At 38.3% G+C, this 12,140-nt stretch overlaps 2 pseudogenes; both read left to right on the top strand.

Annotated features, from left to right (window-relative positions):
* Positions 1 to 5,644: 5,644 nt before the first annotated feature.
* LOC148735765 (neurexin-4-like) lies at positions 5,645 to 6,950 on the top strand (annotated as a pseudogene).
* A 3,623-nt stretch (positions 6,951 to 10,573) lies between these two features.
* Positions 10,574 to 11,580, top strand: LOC148735764 (uncharacterized; annotated as a pseudogene).
* The last annotated feature ends 560 nt before the right edge of the window (positions 11,581 to 12,140 follow it).

The raw sequence follows: 12,140 nt of genomic DNA, 5'->3' as shown, positions 1-12,140 counted from the left end.
CATTGGGAATGCAAAAATAAACTTCATCGGAGAAAACAGGTATGAAAACGAATGCCGAAAATGTTGGTCTCCCGTAATTTCCGAGTGCTTTCGGCCTTTGAATTGTCTATCATAATTTATTATAGTTAAAGAAATGTGTTTCTTTCAAATGTAGAAGAACTATGAAGAAGGAAGCGTTTTCGGAAGTAAAAAACATTTTCACAAACAGAGAAAGATATTCCACTATTTCCTGAAAACTTGTAGAAAACTGAAATGCAGTTAAGGATGACATGGATACTGCGCTTTTCTGAAGAGAAACTAGCTTAGATACGTTGCCAGGCCATAGTTTTTTAGAGATGCGAAAGTCCAGTTTTGATCGAAACGTCTCGTTGATGTTGTTTTTTGACACTTCAGCAGACAGATGACAATATCTCTATTTCATTTTTATCACTAAGAAATTTCATTTCAACAAATTGTGGAGGAGTTTCCTTTTCATTTCCAAACAACCAGCTATGAATTAGATGACAAATATTTAAAAACGTGTAGGCACGAACGTTTTGAAAATTTTAGTACTAACGTTCACGAATTATTACCTCAGTTTCCCATTTGATTATTTAATCGTCGTTTACATCAGTGATTCAAATGTTTTTAAACCCGCGGTGCGTAAATTGTAATTTTTCAAAAGTCTTCCACCGTTTATGCAAATTTATCGCGTGTTCAAGTCATTGTTATCAGTTCTGAATTGTTAACAAATTTGAACAGACAAAAAGCCTAGAAAATCCGAAAAAATAACGTGATATGATGACACTTTGTATAACAGATAACGTTTTTTAGTTAGCTTTGAGACAGAAGTATATTCAACATGGTTGCTACAGTCATGGCTTTATGAATTCCTTGACAAATGTAAAACTTCTTAGACCAAATTTACAAATTCCATAATTAGCTCAAGTAATGACCTCCATTTATGCTATTAGTAAGTCTCATGCAAGGCAAATTAGCTGATAGTCCTCGCTTGACAAAACAACATTTAGAAAATCCAGAACATTTTTATGTACGTACCTTTTCTAAGTTACGGTTAAATCTTGAATTTGATAGATGAAGAGCCACTAAGCGCATGTGCTCCCAATAAGACCTTATTTTTATTCACTGAAACCCAATTTAGTTTGTTTAAATTTCATGTCTATAAAAACCCAGAAAAGTACGTGAATTAACAAAAAAAAAAAATTCCCTAACTTCTCGGAAAAATTTTTTTTCCTGACTTGAAGTGAAATTCCCAGACTTTCTCACCTTGACGAATCTTTCTTTAACGAATCTTTTTTTCCCGACCATTTCCTGACCACTGTAGGTAAAATAAAATCTGTATCCAACTAAGTGGTCCATCCAGCCGAACTTGTATCCCAGTTTCCTCGGCATGACTCAAACTGACTAGAAGCAAAACCAAGGCCAACCCTCAAACGGAGCATAACAGTCGATGACAGCGGGCTCTCGTTTGATATAGCGGAACTCTTTTGACAGAAATTGTTTGTTTTTAAAATTTCATGACATAACCAGCCAGTGCTCATCGCTTGACACTCTGAGTTGTTGTGTGAAAATGAAAACTAGTGCCTACTGACTATCATGGGATATCTGGATTGATCCTTCGGCGTTTAGCCAAAATTTATCAATTATTCTGCTCAAGCTTGCCGAATTTGAGGTTATGATGATCTCATATTCGGCAAGTTGTTTGTTTTCTCGCGGACGTGTGAAAGAGTTTACGAATCATATTAGCAAATAAAAACGACCTAAATTTCCGTTACGCACGTTGAAATATTTCACTATAGAATCTATTGTCTTTCTCCTCGATGATCTGGGACTCACGTGTTCTATTGTAGTTCTGTTATTTTTTTACTTGTAAGCTCTCGAGCAAAACGATTTTCTCCGCCATTGCTTCACAGGTCACCCACACACCTTTTCTTTGACTTCGCTGACGAATTCATTGACCATATTTGTCGAAGTTAGGTTATGAGTTGAGAGCACGTAGGTTATTTAGTAAATAAACCCCTTATGGCGGCTGGTATGTCGGCTGATAATGTCCGCGGCTGAGAGATTTTCCGAAAAATGAATATTTGGCCGAGAAGCGAAGCTTCGAGGGCAAATATGAAATTTTGAGGACATTATCAGCCTGACATACCAGCAAGCCAGAACGGGGTTTATTTATTTTATAACCCTCCCATTAATTTTCACAGTGCAATTAATCTGCGCGTAAACACAGTAAAAAAGCCAGTGCTGATCTGATGGCGAATGCGCGTGGCTGACGCAAGCAAGCAAATAAAAAAAAAAAAACAGTTTGGTTTCCTTCCCTGTAAATAGGAGAACGGAAAAGTTGAAACTCTTGTGTTGACTATGTTTCTTTTTCACGGAAAAAGTCGTAGGACAAATATCGACGCGAACGGGGGTTATTGCGTGATAACTGTCCTTTGATTTTGTAGCACGTGACGTAAAGTAACCAATAAAATCGCGCCAAGATTAATGGAAGGGTTATAAAAGCCCATAACATGGCTCAGTTCAGCCAATCAGATGGCTAGAAATTCAATAGCCGTGCTCCAGTTTTTTACCGATTGGTGTTAGTCAGATACTAAAGGATCAAACATCGAATATCCTTTGCCATTCACCTCCAAGTAGCTCGCTCGGGAATGCGCCCGAAGATATCATAATCGTTGCTGGAATAGATAAGTTAAAATTATATTTTTTGTGCTATATTATCCCACTGTTTTGATATATGCTTAAACAACTTTTTACCTCAGTGTCAGTGGATATTCTCCAAAACTTCTGCGAATAATTGTTTATTATAATCCATCAACTATTTCTGTTCGCGCAGTATTGTCGGGTCTAAACGAATCACACGACCAAATCAGCCCCGACTGCAACTGGGAATATTCGAGGATATACCTCGAGTGCTATTCCCCAAACTTGACGCTCACTTCGATAGTAAGTAAGTAAGTAAGTAACAACTTTATTTAAGTGTTACAGAAGAGGGGACATGTTTATTTTCCATAAAGTGTACCAGAGAACACTGAAAAGTGAGTATCCCACGCAATAAACGGTATCAACCTGTTCGTAAACATTTTTCCTACAAGTTACGAAATATTTTGAGGATAATAACCACAATGGTGTCCATTTGGTGAGAAACTATGCTCGCACATGTCGTGTAACTGTCACTGGACATTATCTGTTCCTCGAAGTTCACTGTTCACATCGCGAAACAGGGAATGTCCGAGGATGAGTATTAGTGCCGCATATTTCCCCACCAAATAGTTGTTTTGTTTATCTGTAGTTTTAATAACACTGTTCATTTTGAATCAAATTATTTTCAGTTTTTGGTTGCCGAAGTCTAAATTTTTTGAAGCCGATTGGAAGTCTCGCTTTGCAGGATCACGTCATTAAAGAAATTAACTTAACCACGGAAATGGAGCTAAACGATGATTGTAGACACCAGTGCCTCCAGGACAGCTCTTATGTGTCGGTGAACATCGGTCTATCGAAAAACGACAGCATGAGGATCTGCCAGCGTAGTGACTCTGACCACACCCAACATCCTGATGATCTCAAACCGAAAAAGGACTTTCTCTACTGGGCCACTACGGTATAAAATTACAGCTTTAATACATAAAGAATGATACATTAATCCTTAATTGAGAATAATGAACGCATTTCCAGTCATTCATCAGCTTGACAGAGCGACGAAAAAGGCGAGTGACGTGCTATCAGCTCATTGGTGATATCAAACATACGTAAAATTGTCGCAATTTTACATATGTGTGGTTACAACTTTTCTCAGGGCTGGAAATCCTTGTTGAAAACCGCAGTTTATACGATAAAATACTCTTCTATCCATTTTGATTTTACTAGACTATGCATCGCTCAAAATGTTTTTATATCTCTTTAGAATCCATGTTCTAGTAACCCCTGTCTCCATGGTGCAACCTGTTTTAGTGGATTTACAGATAAGAGATACATTTGCATGTGTCAAGCTGGTTACACGGGAGAAAATTGCGAAAAAGGTAAATATCTTTTACGTGATGTTACATTGAAGACTAGCTTTCAGTATTTTACAGGACTCAAATAAGATGGGACTGAACGAGGTTGTCTGTTATGGGCCTCTTAGGCAGAATCCAGTCAGTCGACGAAACTACACAATTTCCTGAGATGATACATACTTATTTTCAATTTGGTAAGCTCTCAATTCTTTTTTATTGTTCAGATATAGATGAGTGTGCTAACTACGCCAACGACTGCCACGTGCACGCCCTGTGTACTAACACTGACGGAAGTTATACCTGCACCTACAAATGTGCATACCGAGGTGATGGAAAAAATTGTACCGGTTAGTGCTGAATTTGGTAAAATTTAATTGTGACGGCTGTGACAACATGATATGTACTTTTTACTCGTGGGTATGCCAAGCGAAGGAACCAGTATTATGGGGATATGTAAATTTCAAGGCGTACCCACGGCCTTAGGAGTCTGGGTAAAGCATGCATCTTAGAAAACATAGGCATACTTCGCATGCAAAAGTCAACAGTTTGGATGGGTGGGTTGAGATGGGACACTTTGAGTTACTGGTCTTTCGGTCTGGGGAAAGCATGCATCTTAAAAAAACATAGACATGCTACGCATGCAAGAGTTAATATTTTGAATGGGTGGATATGCCAAGTTTTCAATTTTGTTAAAAAAAAAGAGCATCAAATTTCAAACTTTCAAAAGACCGTTCCAATTAAATGAAATAAACTGAGACGCAAGTAATTTGTGGTCTGTCGTCACTGTTGTGTAAACGATTTAAGCAAAAGTTAATTGCAGTGGCGCCACTCCTTCTGTAGTCTTCCTCAAACTTTCCCTGTTGTTATGGTTTGATTCGTTTTAAGACAAAGGGGCTACTGTTGGTTATCCTCCGGGACCTTCTCATCGGATGGTTTAAATCGTACTCGGCAACTGTCGAGTGCAAGCAAGAATTTTTTCGGAGGAGAATCTTTTGCTTAAGGGTGATGGCTCGAACACTTCAGGAAAAAAAAAAAAGAAGAAAACATACAAACGCATTTCACAGACAGAAAATATGCTTTTTTCCTTTACTCAACTCTCGAAGCATCACTTGAGCAAATTTCTTTGTGCTTGCTCATTTATTTTCATTTTCCCAAGAAGCATTGAATGTGGTAGCTGATATACAAGACGACAACTTTCCTTATTTCAGTTTTTAAGAGCGTGTCCACGAGAAAACCGGGCATAACCGATAAAGCTCAAATTACCGATTTGGCTCAAACTTGGCACAGATGCTAAGTATCATGAGTTAACAAATGTCTAAAAATAACAGGTCAAAATATATAATTTCCTAGGAGATTCAGGGTCCCCCTAAGAAAACCTCCTTTTCCTGCATTTTTTGCATAATTAATAAACTAACTCCGTTTGCTGCTGTGACAAGTCGAAAAGCCATCAACAAATTCAATCAACTGGGTTATGTTCTATATCTATCAGGGTTTAAGAAAATTGAGCTTTTTAATTTTTTCATTTCATTTCTTCCCTTACATCTCCTTTAAGTAAAGACGATTTTTTCTGGTTTTGACAAAGTCCAAAAATAAGGTATTTTTAGGCTCAATATCTCCGATGACCAACCACTTCTGATCATTATTCCTACATGGGCAGTGAAAGTCATCACTTAACTTCCAAAATCAGTAATAAAATTTTGGGGCAACTGATTTCATTACCCGTGCTGACGTGAAATTTACATCTAACTCCCACTTTTTAGTCTGTATCATCAAAATTCCGTAAACCACATTTTTGTTTTATTAACTTGAAATAGCTTGAGATTTACCAGAAACTTCTCATAGAGTAACGTTTTAACATGAACGAGGGGAGACTCTTTGCAATGTATATTTGGAGTTCATATATTTTGAACTGTGGTATTAGATACGTATGATGGACGATCCTGGCAGTAGAGAGCGCTATTTATGATAGCGAAAATCAACCTCTGCGATACTAGTGCAGCGCTCTACCAATTGAGCTAACAAGCCAACTGGGAACAGGCCGTTAAGTTGATTCGTAATAAACCCGTGCGCTAATATAGAGTTATCTTTATTCTGTTAAAAAAAAAAAAAACTCTAAAATAAACCTGTTTATATTTGGCATGCCATGTCCTTATAAGAATAAATTTGATCAACGCTGGGGACATGGAGGGTTGACGAAAACAAAATTGTCGTGCAGATCTCCCTTGCTGCGCCTCTTTTTGTCTGACAACAACAACAACCTCAAAAATTTTGTGGGAGTTATCAGTCCCTTCATTGCAATTTTCATTTCTTAGTCTCTTCAGCGCTTCCAAAATCGTGCAGCGACTTAAAAAGGCTCGATCCTACTGCAAAACTTGGATCATGCCTGATTGATCCTGACGGCGAAGGAGGATTGCCGCCATTTAATGTCACCTGTGACATGAGTGACAAGAACGGTGTTGGTGTGACCGTTATAAGTCACGACAGCGAGAGTCGGACACTGGTAGACGAATATGATGGAATGGGATCATATTCACGTGACATACACTACAAAGGAGCAAACATTTCTCAGCTGGTGAGCCTCGAGGACATTTCCAAGCAGTGCGAGCAGTTCATAAAGAACGAGTGCTTTGGTTCTTCAATGAAAGATGCCTTTTGGGTCTCACGCCATTTTGAGAAAATGACCTACTGGAGCGGTGCAACACCCGGAAGTCATAAGTGCGCATGCGGAATGGACAACACATGCGCACAACCAAGTGGCTCAGCACACCGCCCAGTGTACTATAACTGTGATGTGAATGACAAAAATGGCGTGAAGATAGTGGTTTCCTTACCAACAAGATTCATCTTCCAGTTATGCAGCTGAGGTTTGGAGATACAGGTTATTTTGTCCCAGGAAACTATGACGAGCAGGGCTACCATACCCTAGGAAAATTTAAGTGTTACGGAATCGCCTGATTAGTCAATCAGCGATGTTCTTTCCGAAAACAACACTGCCCACTTTAACACATGTCTTATTAATTTTTGATTGATTTATTCTGTATTTATTTATTCATTCATTTTGTGTGAAAAGATCTGATAAGGGGGGTTATGGCAATAGTGCAACGTTGTTATGATAAAGACAAGGCAAATCTCCGATAAAAAAGGCAAGTGACAAATTTGGTAATCATGAATCACTCTGTTGGCAATGATTCAAAGTATTACAACTCCGAGCCTCCAATCGAACGAACGAATGAATATATAATTGAATAAACTTATAAGTGATTCTTCTGTATTGCACGGCACATCCTGTGCTGCACATTAAAATCACTTAATCAGGCAAATAAGCACGCGCACAAGTCGAGAACATGGTATTGTTTTATTTCAAGCGATGGAGGAAGTAAACAGGTGCAATAGTCTTTTGTTCCTCTTCAATTTGAGAATTTAAAAAAATCTATTGGAGAGAAAAAAAGGGTTAAGAGCGTGCACGAAACTCGATGATGTACATTGTAACCACGAAAGCAACGACTCGAGTTGTTTTCAGTCGATTTCATTTGAAATTACGTCATTTTTACGCATTGATTTATGTATTTCATTATTCCATCGCTCAAGACTTTCTACCCATCAAGTATTTATTTCAAGTTTTGCTTTAAAACGCTTGCTTCCAACAACCACAAAATGTACCGTGAATCGGTGAAATGTCGCTCGTGATATGTACCTGCACAGGCTTAAAAGAGGTGAGATTGGCCCATATCATATCTCTAAAGCAACAAAGTGACCTATCTAGTTCAATGTAGTTTTAAGAACAGACATTGGTAGAAAACATTCAAGGAAAGTTTAAAAAAATTTGTTCGATAACTTTTTCTTTTCTGATGAATCACCTTAAACAGTCCACCACTGATCTCCAGCTTAATTTTTACATATTCAGAACGATATGATGTAAATACGCTCCCAGAGTTCCTCGTAGCGCGCTAACATCAATTTTTCTTAAAATTATTCCTTTTGACGCGCGTGAAGGACTTCGACTTAAAGGAGGGACTGCTCGTAGTCTATATGGATGGTGTTGTGCCTACTTGTTTTACGGCTACGGTTTTGGAGATTAACTGATATACATTGCTGAGATAGAAAGAGCAATAACAAACTAGATAAATTTTAACATAGTCAAACATTCGCTTAACAAATACATTGGACGAAAAATGGATTTATTCATGTTTGCAAACGGAGCAAATGTATTGCAAATTTAGAGCACCATACTTGAACTGAATTTGCACTGGCGAGTAAAGTGGGTGCAAACTCGCACATTTGCTTGATTAGAATTTGTGAGCAAATGTTGCGTAAATGTATTGGTTTGCTAACTTTTGTTTACATTTGCGACTTATTTAAATCTATTACTCTCATATGGATTTGCTCAACTTTGCTTTCTTCGCAATGAAAGCAGTTTGGCTTTAACTGCAAATGCAAATAAACATGTGGCAAAAAGAGTTGTTTGCAGTGATGTTGGATCTTATTTTCAAGACATGCAAATATGAAAATTTGCGCTAATTTTCCTCTTTTTTGCCATCAGAGCATAAGTAAAGTTACTCATATTTTGCTGCGGATCAAATGTTATCATCTCCATCATGTTTGTTGCCACAACAAATTGGTAACGTTCACACAACCATTCTAAGATACTTCATTAAAATAATGGCGTGAAAATCTATTTGGTCCTCGACTCTGAAAGTACAGGCTACGTTAGGGGTAGGCAACGAACAAATTCTACTGACGATGTCAGAGAAACGTAATTATCGTAATTCCAATTAGAATGTATATGAAGACAGTTTTCAAAGTTTCGTCTCTTTTAGACTTTGCAGACGAAATTTTAGGCCATGAATTCCTGGCCAAAAAGTACCCTGTATTGCTTCCCAATAATACTAGCTGGCTGCAAATCCTTTAGAAGATCAATTGTAAGTGCTTTGACAACCTACAATCCAAAATTGTTTGATGGTTTTACTCCCTCGAAATGGGTATATTTTCAACTGAACTGGATTTCCTTGATACAGTGACGCTAACTCGTATAGTGATTTTTCTCACTGCTTTACCGCATGGTTAGCTCTTGAAACAATGACTTCTTTTGTTCAAGGGTTGGAAAAATTTGATGGAACATCAAAAGAAATTTGACATCAATGTTTGTGGACCAGATACATCACTATAAGTGATAAACCAGCTCTAGGAAATCACTCAGGTTTAATACACTCATGGGTGGACCCTTAATATATCAGGTTAAAAAGGAAACATTGGGTTACACATCAACCCAATATAATGACCCAACAAGAAGTTTAGGGAAAAATCCTCGCCAAAATGAATCACCAACCCCTTCCTCAAAGAGCAAAATAGTTGGATCCTCACTGTAATTACCCAGAAAAATGGGGCTACATTGCACTCAAGTGTGTCACATTAAGAGCAGCCCCTTTGCAACAGCTCAAGGAGCACTGCCAGTAGGTTTTTTTTTTTCGCAGCCTGTGTGTTGCCTCTAAGAAGACACTGGGTTACACCACCATTTGCTAGTGCCCAAATTACACAGTTCCTAAAAAATAGAAGTCACACCCATCAATACTGCTCCCAATAACAATAATAATTCATCAGTAAACTCCCAATAACTAAGTTTTTCAGTAAAATACACAGTCATTGCATTGATATTTATGGGAAATGCATGGAAACACAACCCCAAATAGAAAACAAAACAAAAAAAAAAACAGGAGGTATTCTGGTACGACAAATTCTGCCCCTGAATGAAATAAACCACACACAAGACTGGCAGGGCTCACTCCCTACCAAAGCTATATAAATTTTTAATTCCACTATGCACTGACTTGTCTACAAGTCCCCACGACACTGCAATGCAATGTGCTTCCATAGGTATATGCTCCAATGAACTAGTAGTTTCAAGGTTTATCTACCTCAATTAACCTTTCAAACTATTCTGGTTTCTATGGTGCCCAGTAAGGGACATCAGATGAAAAACACTTTTTGTAACAGCAGTGCTACTTATTTATCTAGCACTGCCACTTATTTTTCTGGCACTGCCACTTATTTTTCTGGCACTGCCACTTATTTATCTAGCACTGCTACTTACTAAGTGGCAGTGCTACTTATTTATCTGGCACTGCCACTTATTTATCTGGCACCGCTACTTAATAAGTGGCAGTGCTACTTATTTTATCTGGGACTGCCACTTATTTATCTGTCACTGCCACTTAATAAGTGGCAGTGCTACTTATTTATCTGGCACTAGTTGTCACTTATTTATCCGGCACTGCTATTTAAATCATCCTTTGTAACCACATGGTAAAAAAACATGGCAGACAAGATGTATCTCCAGAAGAGAGCCACGGTTTTACTTCTATTGACCGTTTTTGTAAATTCTACGTACTGTATTAATTCTCGATACCTTCCGGTAGAATGTACTGCTGGGATGCAAGACAGAGAAGAACTTATCGAGAGATATTTTTATCTAAATTTCAATTACATCGAGATCATAGCTTTTCTGGCTCTTAGACATGGTATACTTTTGAGTTTAAGGCACTTAAAGAGAATCGAACGTCAACGATCATTAGGGAGGGGAGGTCGGCCTAGTGATGACTGGGATGTCTTTGCAGCCATAGAACAAGAACTTAGCGGCTCTGGCAGCTCAATTGGTTATAGACAGATGCACCAGAGACTACAAATTGATTATCATCTACAGGTTGACAGAGAAACCGTTGGACATATTTCGAAAGCCCTGGATCCAGATGGAGTGGAGACACCGTCAAGACGAAGATTACAGCGGCGAAAATATCGTTCCAAAGGTCCTGATTTTATATGGCATATAGATGGCTATGATAAACTCAAACCATTTGGGTTGTGCATACATGGCGCAATTGATGGATACAACTGTCGCATTTTGTGGCTCCAGCTTTGCCCATGGATCATTGCAGATCTCTACCTATAACGCATCCGATTGCGTGAAAGAACCGCGACTATTGTTCGAGGAAATTGTGGTACCGTAGATGCATTTGTTGCCCGCATTCAGCAACATCTGAGGGAAAGTCACAATGACTCTTTCGCAGATGAGAGAAGCTTCCTTTACGGGCGTTCCGTCTCTAACCAAAGAATAGAGGCCTGGTGGAGCTTTCTGTGGAAGACTGAAACTAATTGGTGGATAAATTTTTTCAAAGATTTAAGAGAGCAAGAAATATACTTAGATGATGATCCAGTGCAAGTTGAGTACTTAAAATTCGCTTTTATTCCGTTAATTCAAGACGAATTAGATCAGGTGACTATGCATTGGAACTTGCACAAGATTCGACCTAGTTCAAACGATGAGTCATCCTCAGGCCGACCGGACATTTTGTATTTTTTGCCTGAACTTTATCAAAATAGCAACCGAGGACAGCATGTAATTTTGGATGAAATAGAAGAAATTCAAGAGATGGTAAATCAGCATCCCAATAGATCTGATGAACGACGCACGGACTTTGCCAAACTGGCGAGGCTCATAATGGAAGATGAGAGGCTTAGTACACCAAGAACTGCTAATGAGGCCTTAGATCTTCACATATCATTAGCTTCGTCCATAAATGACCTTAGGTAAATCAAGTATGACTGATGTTAAATGAACATCTATGTTCATGAAAGTAATTCTCAGGTGATAGCACTGTTCGGTTGAATCATGAGAGTTATTGTGTTGCCTTGGTAATAAAGCAGATGCAACTAGACTGTGATTGCGTTCCTTTTGACCAATCAAAATCTGGATTTTGCAATCTGTAATTCGATTTTTCATTCCATTACAAACCAATCCAGTAAGTTTGCAATAATCCGTACAGATCAATGTTATATCAGACTGTTGTTCCAGCTAGCTCCAAAACCCAAACAATCTGGACTGTTTAAATCCAAAAAACTTTTGGGTAAAGGGAATGCAAGGTGTAGCTTTGTAAGGTTTAAATAGGCTCAAACACGGACGACTTAAGCCTCTTTTTTAAACAAATGAAGTCTTAAGTTGTGTGATAGCAAGCCTTAAAAATAATACCCTAGTTTTATCAACACGGTATATTTATGAGCTAAAACTATTAAAAACGGATCTTGGCAGCGGATGCCTTGGATGGAGTAGGAATTGGACTTCCAACAATACACACACAAGCAACCTCATTAATT

The sequence above is a fragment of the Stylophora pistillata genome, chromosome 3 (genome assembly GCF_964205215.1).
Source record: "Stylophora pistillata chromosome 3, jaStyPist1.2, whole genome shotgun sequence".
NCBI lineage: Eukaryota > Metazoa > Cnidaria > Anthozoa > Scleractinia > Pocilloporidae > Stylophora > Stylophora pistillata.
Note: the sequence above shows the minus strand (reverse complement) of the source record. Positions and strands in the feature narration are given on the sequence as shown.